Source organism: Dipodomys merriami, unplaced genomic scaffold, assembly GCF_024711535.1.
Source record: "Dipodomys merriami isolate MVZ:Mamm:240054 unplaced genomic scaffold, mDipMer1.0.p SCAF_238, whole genome shotgun sequence".
NCBI lineage: Eukaryota > Metazoa > Chordata > Mammalia > Rodentia > Heteromyidae > Dipodomys > Dipodomys merriami.
In genome coordinates this window covers 1,498,362-1,517,894 of record NW_027203804.1, presented here as the reverse complement: position 1 = coordinate 1,517,894, position 19,533 = coordinate 1,498,362, and the positions used below count along the sequence as shown (strand labels likewise).

The 19,533-nt window shown below is 36.6% G+C and overlaps 2 pseudogenes; one reads left to right on the top strand and one right to left on the bottom strand.

Annotated features, from left to right (window-relative positions):
- Positions 1 to 274: 274 nt before the first annotated feature.
- On the bottom strand, positions 275 to 373 carry LOC138835434 (U6 spliceosomal RNA; annotated as a pseudogene).
- A 17,303-nt stretch (positions 374 to 17,676) lies between these two features.
- On the top strand, positions 17,677 to 17,773 carry LOC138835433 (U6 spliceosomal RNA; annotated as a pseudogene).
- The last annotated feature ends 1,760 nt before the right edge of the window (positions 17,774 to 19,533 follow it).

Sequence of the window (19,533 nt, the reverse complement as noted above, 5' to 3'; positions counted from 1 at the left end):
AATAAATGTGTCCTTTCAGATTGCATTCCATACCAACACAGTTTAAGATTCCTTTTTTACTAGGTCCTTATAGTATATTTCTTTGGAATAAAATGACAATGTTGTCTAATTTTAAAGTTTTATAATGATTATGCTATATAAAGGCCTTTCTAAGGTGAAGATTTAATACACTGATGTCAAACTTTTATTTATATGAATTACATATATTGTTACACTTGTAATTTTGTAATCAACTTTTTAATAATTGTTTTTCATTTCTTGCGTCTGAAGAATGAAAAATCTGGAATAATTCACAGATTTTCATATCATCCTTTGCAATTGCCATGTTAATCTCTGTATTGGTGTAATTTGGGTACATGTGCTGCTGAAGCATGTAATGTCCTCTAAATTTAGGTAGTTAATGATGCAATATTTACACAGGATTATATCCTTGGGTGCCTGTTTGTAACAAGGAAACCTTATTGTTCCTAACAATGCTACTGATCTTATTTCCCTAAAATTCTGTGTATAATGGAAAATAATTATATTGTTCAGTTTGTAATTTTTTTGTCAATGACTATTTTAAATCTTTTTCATTTTAGTTTAATCATACATTGAAGCATTTTTAGCTAGGTCCAAAGGGGATTGCTTTTTCAAGTACTTATTTATTCAACTGAGTTTGCTCTGTGTAGCTAACGGATTCAAAGTAAGCCTTGCTTAAGAGCTACTTCTAAACTTCTGCAGCTGAAATTTTCCCAAATGCGGTCTCATTGGCACAAACGTCTACCTGACACTTTACCCTTCTTCCATGTAGGATCAGACCAACCAGAATATCTTACCCTGATCGCGTAAATTGTCTTACTTGAACAAAATAAATCTTAGTTCCAAGGGATCATAGAAAAATGAATATTTCAGACAGAACTTTTCAGATTGGAAGGTTTTTATCAAAATATAATTGTTTATCATACCTACCATTTCAAAGCCAAGAAGGTGAAAAAATTGTTCATATGCATGATTACCTAATGTCCTGGCCTATCTACCTTCCAACCAGGCAGGAACTTAGACTACTGCCTTTCTATCACCAAATATTGTCATAGCTCCAGGAGAAGTCCATATGTTTCTCCTTGTTATTAGGCCTTAAATTGGTAATGTTTCCCCTTGCCTCCAGTCTGTAAATCTACAAAAGGTAAAGGTTTAAGTCTAACTCTATCAAACACTGAGGTAGAGATAATGGAAAAATACTTTAAATCAGAGTTGCTTTTGATACCCTAACCAAAACAGAACAATGCAAAACATGTGCCATTTTTTATATTATATATAGTTATATATTTTATATTTATATGTGCTGATTTTATATTTCACACAGTGAAACTTACTAGAATCAATTGATAATTTGACAAATAAAGTGATATTTATTTATTCCTATAAATATAATTGGAATATAAATAATTAGGTTTAGAATATATATTAGAATATAAAAAGTATCAATGCAATGTCTTCGGTATACACTTGCGATACCTTCTAATTGCTCATGGTCTTCTGAATTCACATTGTTAAAAATCAATGTTGTTTTACTCTAATCTATAAGAGATTTTACTCTGATGCTCTGTTTATTGTTTTAACTCACTGGTCCCAAACTGTTTTTCTACATATTTCTGATGCATTCCTACATATTATACTCCAATTGTCCTAATACGATATCTAATCTTCTATAGACCCATGGGTCCTAATATCTTATGGCTTAGTTACCTGCATCATCAGATAACAGGGGCAAGACTTCTCAACTAGGCTTATGCAACATGCCAGCAGACAGTAACTGAAAATCCATCTCAATTTCTCATTTCTTATATTTCAGGGCTCCAATTCCTTGAGAAACAAGAATTAGCAGCAAGCAATTGTGTAATGTAAGGCAACTTAAAATGAAAGATGAAGTCTCAAAATGGAGAGAAATTACTGTATTTCAAACTGAATTTACAGATGACCAGCCCATATGAGTGAACAAGATCAGAAAGTGTCACAAGATTATTTTTAATACCCCTCCCCTAATGACTAACGTAATATTTCAGTCCAGCATTAGTCGGCCCAAAAAATAGTTCCTGGAAGGATAGATCCGTGATTGATCTACCATGGTCAGGAAAACGACTTAGAGGTTAAATGTAATTCAGCAAAACATTAATTGAGAAGATCGTTTGTGCTTCAAAACACTGGTACTTTAGTACAACTTCGTTCTCTTGTATAAAAATGTTGTCATTCTCAAACCAACCTACATTTAATCTCCTGAAAGTGTATTCCTTTTCAAATAAACTTTTTGTAATCACACTTACCAAAATAACATTTGATAAGTAGATGACACTTAGTGACATTACAAGTTTTTCAAGTGTAGGGAGCAAGTTACAATACAGTTGATTCATTTACCCAGCACTAATGTCAGACAGGTTCAACCATTCATTAAAGTCTAGAAATAGTACCACGCACCATTTGTGTTGCTCAGTAGGTGCCTTCCAGAAATTTGTTAAATAGGTCAGCCTCCCATATTTCAACCCTAAACATTAGCTAATAAAGTAAATTTCATCACTTAATAAGGGGCATTTTAAAAAGTCACAAATACTTGCCTTATCATAGGCTGTTTTGTTTTCCCTCTGTCTAACACAGTAAGAAATATGTCTTTAAGTCTTGAATATGGGTACTCATTTGAGATGTGACAAAATATATCTTCTATTTCTATCATATACTTCTATAGTAGTATATGTTACTTTTCTTCTTTTTCCAAAACTTATATGTAGTAGAAAGTTTTATTCCATGTAAAATAAAATAATCACACATATTGTACAAAACCATTTATAAAAACTGGTAGTTAAGAATACATTCAAAGCCATTTTTAAACTTTCTTGTTGACTAATGATTAATCTTGAAATGGATGAGAATATAATCATGTATAGGTGTTTCAAGTCTCCAGTCTTGCAAATTGTTATTGCAGATGAATGAATTATGGAAATATAAGCTGACATTAGTTCAAGTATGTGCAGGACTGAAACTCCATGGAATGTATATAAACCTTTCAAATATTAACAGACAGTTTAACAGAATGACTATCAGGAAGTTGAAACCAGAGAGCCATAATAGTAAAGACATAGAATGAATGAAAAATGGAACAAGGGGCAAGTACAGCTAGAATACTCAATGTACACATTTGAGAAAGGAAGTGGTAAATCAGAAATAAATCTTGGAGAAGGGGTGGTTGAGAATGATAGAAGGTGTCACTGTGATCCAGGAGCAATGGATAATTAGGTGGACAAATTTAATTGTAAGACACTTGCACAACCTTTGGAAATTCAGTTAAAAAACACAAAAACACATAAAAATCACAACCAAACAGCAATCTGTAGGGAGTATGAATATGACCTCTCAAAAATTTTAAGCAGTTAATGGAGGAAAGTCTTAGTAAAAGCAAACAAAAATGTTCAAAGAGGATAGTTTGGCGTAGGGGAGGATTCTGAACAGATTTAAATAGATTATCTAAGGTTATAAATCACCTATATCTGCTGCAAATATTATCTTTCTGAACTTGATACTCCAGTCCTGAGCCACAATTGATAGCTTGGAAATATGTAATGGAAGAAACAAGATGAAGAACCCATTACTCCACTGTAGAGAAAGCAATCCTCTATTTTTTCTCTCATCTCTCTTCACTACATTTTATTCATACTTTTAGGTCAATTCATTTTGAATTACATTTTCCTTCTTTATTCTGGCAAAGTAATTGGTCAAATAATTCACTAAAAGTTATTTGCCACTTTTTTTGATTATGCTGTTTAATTGACTAAGCAAGTCCATTAAATTTTCCTCTTGCATTTTGTTGCCATGAAACAACATCTATGTTAATGAGGACAAATCTAATGTAAAAATTGTCTCCAGAAAACCAGTCCAAGAAACTGTGATTACAAATACTTGGCTAACTTTTTTCTTTTTCCTTTACCTTGAAAGTCTTCTTGTGTCTAAATTGCCCAGAAAAATAGGTACTCCATCACTTTTTCTTTCAATCAATTCTAAACTCAAGGATATATTTTGCTAACAAGATGCTTAGAGGAAGCCAAAATATACTCCATTTTTATATTCTCACTTAAGACTCTCCTTAGATACCATATCAGGAACAGTGAAGTTTTTCTTTGCAAAACTTTTTCAATATATTATTTTTCTCTTGTTCTTGCATTTGCTCACCAAGATGTATGGAGAAGAATAGAGGTAAATCACCCATACCTTAGAAGACAGGTCTGTTACAAAAGGACAATGCTTCTGTGTCCTACTTCTATGTCCTCCTCTCAGCAATTTCCTGATTTCCAATTAAACACAGCTTCTTGGCTATTGAAGCCTCACCCACTGCTTCATCTTCATAGTTTCTCTTTTAAAACTCTTTTAAGGGTAGAGACCCAGCTATATACAACCAATCTGAAAAAGATCCCAAACCTCAAAATCTAAAGGAGTTTTATGACTCTTCAGGAGGACGATTGGGAGACCTAGGACCCCCCATGCCAATCGTTTGATCATCACATTCCTGCCTCGGTTTGTCCCCTTTCCTATTGGCCAATATTCGTCGCTGTAACTGATCTGGATATGACCAGGTGTCAGGAATGGTAGTGGTTAGAGCCCCGTTCTTTTTTTGTCTAGGAGACAACTCCTCCGCTACTTGCACTCTCAGCAATCACTGGCAACCCAATGACTCATATCCTTTTGCAGGTTTTGTACGTGTTCCTCCATTTATTGTTCTGGCTACTAATGACTCTCAGTTTTCCCAGTTTCAATTGATTCATCCGTGCACTAAAAGAGCAGTAGGATTGATCCTTGCAATCGGTGCGCAATCATCGCTACAGTGGCTTCAGCTACCACCGCCGCTATATTGCTGTCCCAAAGCGTGTCCACCGTGCAACAGATAAACCAGCTGATCCCTCAACTGTCATCCATAGAATTATAACATTTACAAGTTGCCAATCATCTTAAGGGAGGCCTCCTTGTGCTCCAACAACAAATAGACTTGCTCCAAGAACAGATTACGTTTCTTTGATTACAACAAGGAGGACTATGTAATGCTATGACTACTTCTGTCTGTCAGCTTTCCACTCCCGCACCCAATTTCACTGAACTTAGTAACTACATCAAAGTCCCTAAGTCCCTTAAGTAGTTAAACTTCAACCAAAACCTGCTGCATGATGTTACCCACCTAAACCAGACCACCATTCAGCTTATTCCCGCTGTCTCCTTTTTAGAAGATGTGCTTAAATAGTTACAACAATGGTTTTCGCCATCCTCTCTGGTCATCTGGGGAGGCCGTGCACTTGTAGGGCTTACTCTCTTAGGAATTATTAAATGCTTGCACTCCCGGCAAAAATGCCTCCAATGACGGGTCACCATAATGACGGTCCTTTTAAAAGAAAAGGGAAAATTTGTGGGTAGAGCCGGTCAGAACTGGTTGAGTCAGCTAGAGTAGCAGTTGAAGCACACTTCCTGCTCATAGAGACGGGACCCACAGGCACATCTGCCTAGCTTTACAGCCATGAGCTGTCCATGCTCCCTACATTCCCCCAGGGGACCAATCAGTGCCTGTCACCAAGCAATGCCCATGATCAACTCGCCGCTAAGTAACTGGCTTGGAAGGACTCAGGAGGTTGGGAAAGCTGGGCCTATAAAATCCCAACCCTTGTGCAGAAATAAACCAGACCTGCTTAAGCCTGTTCTCCCAACGTGTGTTCCTTGAGTGTGTCGTTCACACTTACCTCCTGCCGGAGATCTAGCCCTACAATGTAGCAACGGGGGAGGCCTTATAGTCCTTCACCTTCATTAGACTTGAAGCTAAGAATCTGTGATTAGTTGGAAAACAGGCAAGAGCTAAGAAGAGGACAGAGAAATAGGACATAGGAGCATTGTCCTTTTGTAAAAGACACTGTCATCCATGGTATGGGTGATTCAACTCTATTCTTCTCCATACATCTTGTTGAACAAATGCAAGATGAAGAGAAAAAAATAATCTATTGAAATAATTTTGCAAAGAATAACTTCACTGTTCCTGATATGGTATCTAAGGAGAGTCTTAAGAGAGAAGATAAAAGTGCAGTATTCTTCTGTTTCCTCTAAGCATCTTGTTATCAAAATATCTTTGAGGTTATAAGTGATTGATCCAAAAATTGGCAGAGTACTTATTTTTGAGGGCACTTTAGACACAAGAAGACTTTCAAGGTAAAAGAAAAAAGAAAAATGTATAGGTAAATATTTGTGATCACAGATTCTTGGACTGGTATTTTGGAGACAAAGTTTTACATTAGAGATTGTCCTCATTAACATTGATGCTGGGTTTCTGTGGCAACCAAATGCAAGGAGGAAGTTTAATGGACTCGCTTGGACAAGAAAACAGCATGATAAAAAAAATGGCTTATAATATTTAGTGAATTATTTTGACCAATTACTTTGCCAGAACAAAGAAGGAAATATTTAATTCACATCACTTGAATTAAACTTATGAATAAAAGTAGTCAATATAAATTAGAGAAAACGTAGAAGACTGTTTCCTCTCCAATGGAGTAATGGGTTTTTGATCTTGTTTCTTCCATTCTATCTTCACAAGCTATCAAGTGTGGCTCAGGACTGGAATATCCAGTTCAGACCAAGAGAACTCGCAGAAGAAAATATTTGCAGCATATGTAGATGATTTATAACCTTAAACAATCTATTTAAATCTGTTAAAAATTCTCCTCTATGGGCTGGGAAGGTGGCTCAGTGGTAGAGCGCTTGCCTTGCATGCCTGAGGCCCTGGGTTCGGTTCCTCAGCACCACATAAGCAAAAAGAAAAACAAAAAAAAATTCTCCTCTACCCCAAATTGCTCATTTCGAACAGCTTTGTATGCTTTTCCCAAGTTTGTCCTTCATTACCTATTTAAAATTTTGAGAGGTCATAATCGTACTCTATAGAGACTGCTGTTTGGTTGTGCTTTTTGTGTGTTTTTGTTTTTTGTTGTGTTTTTTCACTGAATTTCAAAAAGTTGTGAAAGTGTGTTACAAAAATGTCCATCTAATTGTCCAATGTTCCGGGATCAGAGTCATTCCTTCTATCATTCTCAACCAACCCCTTCTACAAGATTTATTTCCGATTTACCACTTCCTTTCTCACATGTGTATATTAAATATTCTAGCTGTACTTGCCCCTTGTTCCATTCTTCGTTCATTCTATAGCTTTATTATTATTCCTTTAATATTATTAATATTAATTCAATTTCCTGATAGTCATTCTGTTAAACTGTCTGTTAGTACTTTGAAAGGTTTATATACATTCCATGGAGTTTCAATTCTGCATATACTTGAACTGATGTCAGCTCATATTTCCATAATTCATTCATCTGAAGTAACAATTTGCAAAACTGGAGACATGAAGCACCTAGACATGATTTCATTGCCCTCCATTTGGAAGATTAATCTGTAGTCAACAAGAAAGTTTAAAAATGGCTTAGAATATATTCCTAAATACCAGTTTTTATAAATGGCTTTGTAGAGTGGTGTGTGATTATTTTATTTTACATGGGATAATATTTTCAACTACCTATAAGTATTGGCAAAAGAAGAAATCTAAAATTTACTACTGTAGAGGAAAATGATAGAAATAGAAGACAGATTGTATGTTTGTCAAATCTCTGATGAGTACCCATATTCAAGACTTAAAGTCATATTTCTTACTATATTAGACATATAGGGAAAACATAAAACACCATATGATAAGGCAACTATTCATGACTTTTTAAAATGTACTTATGTGATGAAATTTATTTATTAGCTAATGATTTGGTTTGAAATATTGGAGGCTGATCTATTTAACAAATTTTCAAAGGCACCTACTGAAAAACACAAATGGTGGGGGGTACTATTCCTACACTTTAATGAATGGTTGAACCTGTTTGGCATTAGTGCTGGGTGAATAAATCAACTCTATTGAAACTTGCTCCCTACATTTGAAAGACTAGTAACCTCACTAAATATCATCACTTGTATAGTGTTATTTTGTCAAATGTGATTTTTAAAAGTTTATTTGAAAAAGAATATACTTTCAGCAGATTAAATGTAGGTTATCATTTGTTTGAGAATGACAACATTTTATACTACAGAACCAAGTTTACTGAAGTAACAGTGTTTTGAAGCACTAAGGATCTTCTCAATTAATGTTTTTTGAATTATATTTGACCTCTATTTCAAGTATTCCTAGCATTGGTAGACCAATTATGGATCTATCATTCAGGAACTATTTTTTTGCCTGCTGATACTGGACTGAAATCATTCATTAATCATTAGGAGAAGGGTATTACAAATAATCTTGTGACATTTGTGGTCTTTTTCACTCATATGGCATGGTCATCTGAAAACGGAAAGTTTGAATTACTGTACTTTCACATTTTGTGATTTCATCTTGCATTTTAAGTTGCCTTGCATTTCCCAATTGCTCACTGCTAATTCCTGCATTTCAAGGAATTGGGGCCCTGAAATATAAGAAATGAGAAATTGAGATGGGTCTTCAATTACTTTCTCTTGGCATGTTGCATGGGCATAGGTGGGAACTTCTGTCCTAGTTATCTGATGAGGCGGATAACTGGGACCTGGGATCCTAGGACCCATGGATCCTGTAGAAGAATAATACCTTTTAGACACCATATCAGCAAAATTTGAGTATAATCAGTAGGAATGCTTCAGAAATATGGAGAAGAGTTCTGGGAAGATGGCGGAGGAGAAGCTGGAATCTGAACAAGCTCTCGCATAGAAAGTAGTTTTAGAATTCCAGTGAACAGTCCTAAGCCAGAGAATCACACCAAGTGTGCCATCACAGGACAGAGAGTTAGACAAGAGAGGGGAAGCCAAGGAAACGCATCAGCTGCTGCTCCGGCGGCGGGGTCGCGGCGGCAACCACGGCCGCTGAGTCATACCTGAGACACAGAGAGTCGGGACGAAGGAGCCAGACGCAGCGGACGAGCGGATCCTACTCAACACCAACAAGAACCGACAAGGAGCGAACATCTTCATCCTGCTGTTTGCAGACCAGAGACGACCCAGGATCCAAGACTCGGCGTGAGTACAAGCCCGACATCCTCACTCCTCAGGGAGCAGAGGAGGGAAGGCCAACCCTCCCCCCCCAGCACCGGTGATCTCCATCTTGGATACCGACAAAGCTCGGAGGAGCTGCTAGCTCCAGCTCAGGCCTTGGAATAAAAGGAGTCATTTAGCAGGTCACAAGAACTTAACGGCGAAGTGACCTGCCAGACTCAGCTCCATCCAGGGAAAAGTCACCCAGCTCAGGCGCCAGCCATCGGAGTGCCTTGCCTCACTGGGTAACCAGAGCCAGAGGCTGCCCCTCCCTCTAGCAGCCACCACAATCAATTGAAAAACAGAAACCCTGAGAATGGCTCCAGGCTGGGCTCTGTGAGCTTTATCACAAAATAGCCCCAGGGAAAAGCTACTGTTTGTTGAAAGGCCTCAATTCTACCCAGAACCTAGCCTCATCACCACATCCCCCTCTTTTGTGACTCTCAAAGCAGACCACCCTCCCAGAAAACTAACCTGGGAGGGGGATCTCAAAATCTTGGGTAAAGCAGAGCATTTTTCTGTCTCTTCCAACCAACCGACTTAAGAAACAAATCAAGCCACAGGACCTCAAGCTGACCAGAGACTCCAACAAGAGACTGGTTGCAGACAAAAGGGAGATACAGGATTCTTCCCACTCCCCCCCCAAAAAAAAAAAATCAAAAGACTTTTTTTTCTTTTTTTCTTTTTTTTTTCTTCTTCTTCTTCTTCTTTTCTTTTTTTTTGCTTGTTTTTTGTTTTTTTGTTACCTTATATATATATATATATATATATATATATATAAATTTTTTTCCCTTCTAAAACTTTTATTAATCTTTAATTTTTGCCTCTTCTGAAAAAATAATTGTTTTCCAGTAACATTTTTTTTTTCGCATCTTATAATTTTTATTTTAGGAATACGTGAATGAGAGTTTTCCTTTCTTTTCTTGTCTTCTTTCTCTTTTTCTTTCTTTCTTAATTATCTTTTTGTTTTTTATCTAGCTCTACTGAACTTCTAATCTTTTCTTTTCCCTTTCCCATCCTTAAAGATTTTCACATCTCCTCTATGTCCCTCCCCTTCTCTGAACATATTCACATTCCTCTCTAAATAGACGGTCTTTTAACCTCTATAATAACATTAATTTTTACGTTTCTATTCTTTTTCTGGTCTCTCTTTATTCCCCTTTCCGTCTCTTCTTTTTTTCTCTCTCTCTACTTGCATCCTACCCAACCCATTTCCTGCACTGTGATTAGGACATAGTTAACTCTCCCTGTGCCTCCCCACACCAATCTATTCCCAATTTTTACCCACATCTCTCCCTAATCCTAATAATTTCTGGTTTTCCAAATTCTTTTCTGCGGTTCGAAGTCCTTTAACATATAGTCGTTTGATGTTGAATAGATGTATCTGTTGAACTAGATTGTATCTGTAGACTATTGACTGTACAAATGCAAACTTTGGTTGATGGTTGCCTTAAGATAGTGTTCTAGCACAAAACTGGTGCAATTTTATCTCAAATGGGCCGAGTAAGCCGGAAAAACACAAGAAAAATGGCAAATTCGGGTATCTCAATTCCCAACCTTGATAATCAGGGATTAGAACAGATAAAGTATAATCCAGAGGAGAGTTCCCAAATAGCTCTACAAACACTAATAGCAAACATGATAAATGAGAAGTTTGACAATGTACAAAGGACTCTGTATGAGCGTGATAGGGAGAGAGAGGAGGCATCCCAGAAGTTTATACAGGAATATCATAAGCGTGAGGAAGCTTCTCAAAAACTGATACAGGATTTGCGTGAACAACTTGAGAATACTCAAAGAGAAAGGGAGGAATGGCGTGAGCAGGCAGAGAACACTCAAAGAGAACTGCAGGAATCCCACAGAAGGGAGGAAACTAATCAAAGAGTAATTCACGAATTAAGAGACCAGGTAGAGAATACACAAAGATCACTAAAGGCATTCATGGAATCCATTAACAAAGAGCTGAAGGAAGTCAGGGAGACCACAAAGGGAATGCTGAATGGAACCCAACAGAAGGAATGGCAGTCCAAAGAAACCATAACCAATCAACTAAGTGATTTGAGAACAAACACTGAACACCAAATTAAGGAAGTAAAGAAATTCATACAAGACCTAAAACAGAGCTTCAACAAAGAACTTGAAGCCATCAAAGCTGACCAATTAGAAGGAAAAGATATAAAAAACAAAGTAGAGAGTCTTGACAGCAGGTTAGACCATGCAGAAGATCGAATCTCAGGGATTGAAGACAGCCTAGATATTATAGAGAAAGAACATACAACCATCCAAGACAAGTCCAAGAAATATGATAGGTCTATCCAACACCTGGAAGACACCATCAGAAGGCCCAATCTAAGGATAATGGGTGTAGAGGAGCACCTAGAAACAGAAGTTAATGGTCTAGGAAATTTGTTTAACAGGATCCTAGCAGAGAATGTCCCAAACATACAAAAAGATAGGCCTATTCAGATACAAGAAGCTTTTAGAACCCCAAATATACCAGACCAGAATAGGACATCCCACCGTCACATTATAATCCACACAGGATCAACCCAGACCAAGGAAAAGATCCTTAAAGCTGTCAAGGAGAAAAGGTTAATCACCTATAAAGGGAAACCAATTAGAATTACCTCAGATTTCTCAGCAGAGACAATCAAAGCAAGAAGAGCCTGGAATGACGTATGCCATGCCCTAAAAACAAACAACTATCAACCAAGAATACTGTACCCAGCTAAACTCTCCTTCATAACTGAAGGCCAAATAAAAACCTTCCATAGCAAAGAAAAATTGAAACAATACATCTCCACCAAACCAGCCCTACAAAAGATTCTTAAAGATGTCCTACACATAGAAAACCAACCAGAACGCAACAAAGGCCAAGAAACTGCACCCAAACTGAGAATCCAAGAACCTTAGGAAGAACCCAGCTTTCACAGCCCCCAAGAAGGTGGATAACATGGCAGGAACTCCCAAATACCTCTCAGTCCTATCTCTTAACTTTAACGGACTGAACTCTCCAATTAAGCAACATAGACTGTCTAATTGGATTAAAAAACAAGACCCTTCTATCTGCTGCCTGCAGGAGTCACATCTTGCCCGTAAAAACAAACATATTTTCAAGGTTAAAGGCTGGAACAAAATCTACCAAGCAAACGGCCCTCATAAACAGGCGGGAGTTGCAATCCTAATATCAGATAAAATAGACTTCAAATTAAAATTCGTGAGAAGAGATAAAGAAGGTCGCTAAGACATACTAATTAAAGGATCTCTCCTTCAGGAGGATATTACAATTCTAAATACCTATTCGCCAAACAATGGAGCACCCAAATTTATCAAAGAAACACTACTTTCCCTCAAATCCCATATAGATCCAAAGACATTAATTGTTGGGGATTTTAACACACCAGTCTCCCCACTAGATAGATCAACTCGGCAAAAACTCAACAGAGAAACCGCAGATCTAAACAGCTGCATAGATCAACTAGACTTAACAGAAATTTACCGAACATTTCACCCAGCAGCATCAGAATACACGTTCTTCTCAGCAGCACATGGAACATTTTCTAAAATAGATCACATTTTAGGCCACAAAGCAAACTTGTCTAAATTCAGAAACATTGAAGGTATACCCTGCATTCTCTCTGACCACAAGGGAATAAAATTAGAACTCAACACCAAAAGCCACCAAAGAAAGTCCGGTATCACATGGAGGCTGAACAACACACTGCTGAACCATGAGTGGGTCATGGAAGAGATTAGAAAGGAAATTCAAATGTTCATGCTACTCAACAAAAATGAACACACAAATTACCAGCTCCTCTGGGACACAGCAAAGGCAGTACTCAGAGGCAAGTTTATAGCTCTGAGCTCCTACATCAACAAATTGGAGAGATCGGAAACTAGCAATTTAATGACACATCTAAACCTCCTTGAAAAAGAGCAGCAAGATAAACCCCAATCCAGTAGACGGAAAGAAATAATCAAAATTAAATAAGAATTAAATGAATTAGAATCCAAAAAAAGTATAGAAAGAATCAACAAAACAAAGATTTGGTTCTTCGAAAAACTTAACAAAATTGACAGACCCTTAGCAAACCTTATCAGAAAAAGGAGAGAACACACCCAAATTAATAAACTCAGAGATGAGAATGGAAACATCACCAAGGAAACAACCAAGATTCAGAACATTATAAGGGAATACTTCTCAAAACTTTATGCTAATAAGTTTGAGAACTTGACAGAAATGGACTTTTTCCTAGCAAATATTGACATGCCAAAACTAAACCAAGATGAGTTAAACCAGCTTAACAGGCCCATATCAAGCATTGAAATAGAAACAGCAATAAGAGACCTCCCAGCTAAGAAAAGTCCAGGACCAGATGGTTTTACAGAGGAACTCTACAAGGCCTTCAAAGCAGAGCTCACACCAATACTCCTCAAACTCTTCAATGAAATTGAAAGAGAAAGCTCAATACCGAACACATTCTATGAAGCCATCATAACCCTCATCCCAAAACCAGGCAGGGACTCATCAAAGAGAGAGAACTATAGACCCATTTCTTTGATGAACATTGATGCAAAACTTCTCAACAAAATTTTGGCCAATTGACTTCAACAATTCATCCAAAATATCATACACCATGATCAAACAGGATTCATTTCAGGGATGCAAAGCTGGTTCAATATACGCAAATCAATTAATATTATTCATCACATCAACAGGATCAAGAATAAGAACCACATAGTTATCTCAATAGATGCAGAAAAAGCATTTGACAAGATCCAACACCCCTTTATGATGAAGGTTCTGGAAAAATTAGGAATCCATGGAACATTCCTCAATACAATAAAGGCTGTATATGACAAACCTACAGCCAGCATTATACTCAATGGTGAAAAACTAAAGCCATTTCCTCTTAACTCAGGAACAAGACAAGGATGCCCACTCTCTCCACTTCTCTTCAATCTAGTATTATAATGCCTAACTACAGCAATAAGACAAGATGCAGACATAAAGGGGATCCAAATAGGGAAAGAAGAAATAAAACTCTCCCTCTTTGCAGATGACATGATCTTGTATTTAAAGAATCCCATAGACTCCACTCCCAAATTACTCAAGCTGATTCAAAACTTTGGCAAAGTAGCAGGGTATAAAATTAAACCCCAAAAATCAATGGCTCTTCTATATGCCAACAATGAGAAAAGTGTGGCTGAAATTAGGAAAGCAACTCCATTTGTAATAGCCCCACAAAAAATAAAATACCTAGGAATTAACTTAACCAAAGAAGTGAAGGACCTCTATGATGAAAACTTTAAAATCTTGAAAAAGGAAATCAACACAGAACTTAAAAAATGGCAAAACCTCCCATGCTCCTGGATTCGCAAGATTAACATCATGAAAATGACAATACTTCCCAAGGCTATCTACAAATTCAAGGCGATACCTATCAAAATTCCACCCTCATTCTTCAAGGAAATAGAGGAGGCAATCCAAAAATTCATATGGAACAATAAAAGACCCCTAATAACAAAAACGCTCCTCAACGGAAAGAACACTGCTGGAGGAATATCAATACCAAATTTCAAACTCTACTATAAAGCCATAGTAATCAAAACAGCTTGGTATTGGCATAAGAACAGACCTCAGGACCAATGGAATAGAATTGAAAACCCAGAAATGAACCTACAGACCTATAGCCATCTAATCTTCGATAAGGAAGCTAAAACAATAGAATGGAAGAAAGACAGCCTCTTCAGTAAATGGTGCTGGCAAAATTGGTTAACTACATGTAGAAAACTAAAGCTAGATCCTTATATATCACCGTGCACCAGAATCAACTCCAAATGGATCAAAGACCTTGAACTCAAAGCCGACACTCTGAAAACTTTACAGGATGGAATAGGAGAAACCCTAGGTCTCCTTGGCTCAGGTCGAAATTTTCTGAATAGAGACCCGGAAGCACAACAAATCAAAGAAAGGTTGGACAAATGGGATTGCATAAGATTGCAGAGCTTCTGCAGGGCAAATGACATAGCTGGCAAGATCAATAGAAAGCCCACCGATTGGGAGAAGATCTTTACTTGCCATACAACGGACAAGGGTCTCATATCTAAAATATACTTGGAACTCAAAAAATTAAACCACCCAACAACAAATCCTCAAAGAAACAACTGCCCAATAAATAAGTGGGCGAAAGACTTAAAGAGAAGCTTCTCTGAAGAAGAAAGAAGGATGGCCAATAGACACATGAAGAAATGTTCAACATCCCTAGCCATAAAAGAAATGCAAATCAAAACAACATTGAGATTTCACCTCACTCCAGTTAGAACAGCAAAAATCAAGAACTCTAACAACAACAGATGCTGGAGGGGATGTGGACAGAAAGGAACCTTACTTCATTGTTGGTGGGAATGTAAACTTGTTCAACCACTTTGGAAAGCAGTATGGAGGTTTCTCAAAAGACTTCACATAGATCTCCCCTATGATCCAGCAATCCCACTTTTGGGCATTTACCCAAATGTTTACAAACAAGACCACACTAAAGCTACCACCACAACTATGTTTATTGCAGCATTATTTACCATAGCTAAGACATGGAACCAACCCAGATGCCCCTCAGTAGATGAATGGATCAAGAAAATGTGGTATATATACACAATGGAATTCTATGCCTCCATCAGAAAGAATGACATTTCCCCATTTGTTAGGAAATGGAAAGGTTTGGAAAAAATTATATTAAGTGAAGTAAGCCAGGCCCAAAGAAGCATAGGACCCATGGTTTCCCTTATTTGCAATATCTGGTATAGGTATGAGTCAAGCGGAAAAGGTCAGATAATGTGATGTTAGGAAAATGAACCCTTAAATATGTATTTTAATGTTTTCGTTTCTTTCATGCATGTGTTTCTAACGCATTTATAAGATTATTTCTTTGTTGCTTTGTATGTCCCTCCCCCACAGTGTAACCCCCTTTTTCACTATATTTGATGTCAGTATAACATGTGGAGGAGATGGGGACAAACAAGTCGTTTAAGGATTCAGGTGGACCTGTTGCAACAATGAGAAGTACAAAATGTCATGTCAAAACCAGCTTTACAATGTCGGTGTGGGGGCGGAGGGGGGTATAATTGGGTGGGGGGAGGGGGGTAAAATTGTGTGGGGGGAGGGGGGAGGCGGGGAAGGGAAGTGAAGGGTAAACAAAGGAGGAGGCTGCAATGCTTGGTAAGAAATGTATGCATTATCCTGCCCATGTAATTGTAGCCCCTCTGTACAGTATGTTCTCAAATAAAATAAAATACAATTAAAAAAAAAAAAGAAGTATGGAGAAAAACAATTTGGGACCAGCGAGTTAAAACAATAAACAGAGCACCAGAGTAAAATCCCTTATAGATTAGAGGAAAACAACATTTTTTTTTTACCATGTGAATTCAGAAGACCAAGAACACTTAGAAAGTATCACAAGTTTATACCGAAAACCTTGCATTGATACTTTTTATATTCTAATATATATTCTACTCCTGATTATTTATATTCCAATCTATTTATTGGAATAATATCAATTAATTTATCAAATTATCAATTAATTCTAGTAAGATCCACTGTGTGAAATATAAAATCAACACATATACGTATAAAATATATAATTATCTATAAGAAAAAGTTTTGCATTGTTCTGTTGTGGTTAGGGAATCAAAGGCAACTGTTTTAAAGCATTATTCCATTACCTCTACCTCATTGTTTGGTAGAATTAGAACTAAAGCTTTACCATTCGGGGATGTACAGCTTAGAGGCAAGAGGAAACACTGTGATTAAAAAACTACTAATTTAAGGCCTAATAACGAGGAGAAACATATGGACTTCTCCTGGAGCTATGGAATATATTTGGTGATAGAAAATCAGTGGTGTAACTTCCTGCCTGGTTGGATGGTAGTCAGGCCAGGACATTAGGTAATCATGCATATGAACAATATTTTCACCTTCTTGGCTTTAGTTACTTTTGAAATGGTAGGGTGTAATAAGCAGTTATATTTTGAAAAAATACCTTCTAGTCCGAACAGTTCTGTCTGAACTGTTCATCTCTCTATAATCCCTTGTAATTAAGATTATTTTTGCTCCAGTAAGACAATATATGCTGTCAGGGTAAGACATTCTGGTTGGGCTGTTCCTACATGAAGCAAGGGTAAAAGGTCAAGGAGACATTTGTGCCAGCAAGACCTCATTTGGGAAATTTTAAGCTGCAGAAGTTTAGAAGTAGCTCTAAGCAAGGCTTACTTTGAATCCATTAGCTCAACAAAGCTAAATCAGTTAATAAACAAGTACTTGAAAATCCATCACCTTTGCACCTATCTATAAAGGCTTCAAAGTATGATCAAATTTCAAATGAAAAAGACTTAAAGTAGTCATTTACAAAAACTTGCAAATGTGAGCAATCGAACAAACAACATAAGTTTTTTCCACCATACACAGAATTTTACAGAAATGAGATGAATAGCAATTTTGGGAACAATAAGGTTTCCTTGTTACAAATAGGCAACCAAGGATATATGCCTGTCTTAAGATTGCATCATTAATTACTTAAGTTTATAGGATACTACATGCTTCAGCAGCACGTCTAACCGAATTACAATACAGAGATTTATATGACTCTTGCACAAGGATGATATGAAAATTTGTGAAGTATTCCATATTTTTCATTATTCAGATGCAAGAAATGAAAAACAGTTATTCAAAAGTTGATTACAAATATACAAGAGTAATAATATGTGTAATTCATAGAAATAAAAGTTAATTTGACATCAGTGTATTCAATCTTCACCGTTTTAGAAAGGCCTTTACATAGCATAACCTTTATAAAACTTTTGAAATAAGATAACATTGTCATTTTATCCCAAAGAAATAAAATTCTATAAGGACCTAGGAATTAAAAGAATCTTAAAATGTTTCTATATGGAATGCAATCTGAAAGAACACATGTATTAATGAACGTATGGATTATAAAACAATGTCGAATTCAAAGTGTTATATATAGGAGCGAATGAAATATATTATGGACATTATACAAACAGAATACTAAATATTTTAAAATATATTTTTTCAGACAAGCACCAGAAATATCTTTAGTTTCTGTACTACTCATTTCAACAGATAAGTTAAAATTATTTCTGATTTAAAAAATCACAAACTCTATAGAAATCATTATAGATGTATACAAACAACTCGAATATATTTTGACATCAATGTCAGGCAATTCACTTGGAAGAATACCATGGAATACATGAATTTTTAAAGTAAGGTATTGCTGTTGCTTTGTATTGTGAAAATATTTTCTATGGACACATAGGATGGACTGGCAATTTTGAAATTTAAGAAACTTAACTGATCCATTAGGACTTAGGAGAACAATTTGTACAGCTTTCCACAACTTCAAAGAGGTAGTGATACATACTTATCCTTTTGGCAATATCAAATGCAGTTTCTTCCAAGTTGTGCTTCAGACCTGGCTTGATATAATGGTTCAACAGAAGGAGATCCAGCGTATCTTTGCTATATCTATTCCCAGCAGCAATATGCAGGGGGTCAAGAGGCCTTTAACTTGGCCATTGGTATCTGCATCATGATGAAATAAAGAAGCCACTCTGTTATTATTCCATGTATAAGTACTGTGCAGGGATGTCCAGCCATTCGCAGTTATTACATGAATATCTGCCTTGAGCCACCAACTCATGGACAATATCTAAGTGTCCACTGTAGGCGTCTCGATGAAGAGGGGTATACTCATCGTCATCCCTAGTAATCACATGAGTGGCCTTTTTGGAAAATAGTCTCTGCACTGTAGTAAGGCGATTATTTTCAGCAGAACAAAGAAGAAATTTGCTTGGATACTATTTCATTTTTTTCTTGCAATTGATACCATTTCTCACTTTTTCATCTTGTTCCTCAACTTCATCAGAATTGCCTAACCAGAGACTTTGAGTGCCAATGAGAATGAGCTCTCCATGTATTTCCCCAATAGTTCACATTGGATGAAATGGTCAGAAAAATCTGGTGAATTTTCTGCATCTGTTTTTTTCACTATTATTTATTTTCTCTTTTTTCATTTTTACTATTCTAAATTATTCTAACTGGAGAGTAGGGAATTGGTAGAGAGCAGAGGAAAGATTTTCCTCCGTATTTAAAGGTACAGACTGAAAATGAGGACCAGTGTTTTCTTCTTGTGCAGCTTATTCTAAGAATGAGAAAACAGGAAATAATGTATTCTATGTAAATGAATTGGGATATGGCAGAGCAGAAAGTGAAATGATGCAACCAAAAATATAAAAGCAAAATAAATTAGGATAATTGTGGAGCAATCATATTACCTATGAGAACCATGAAAGGGAGAGAGGGAGAGACAGATGTGCAATGATCTAGCTAGCCACAAAATCCATCCCTCTCATCAAATTATAGAGCAA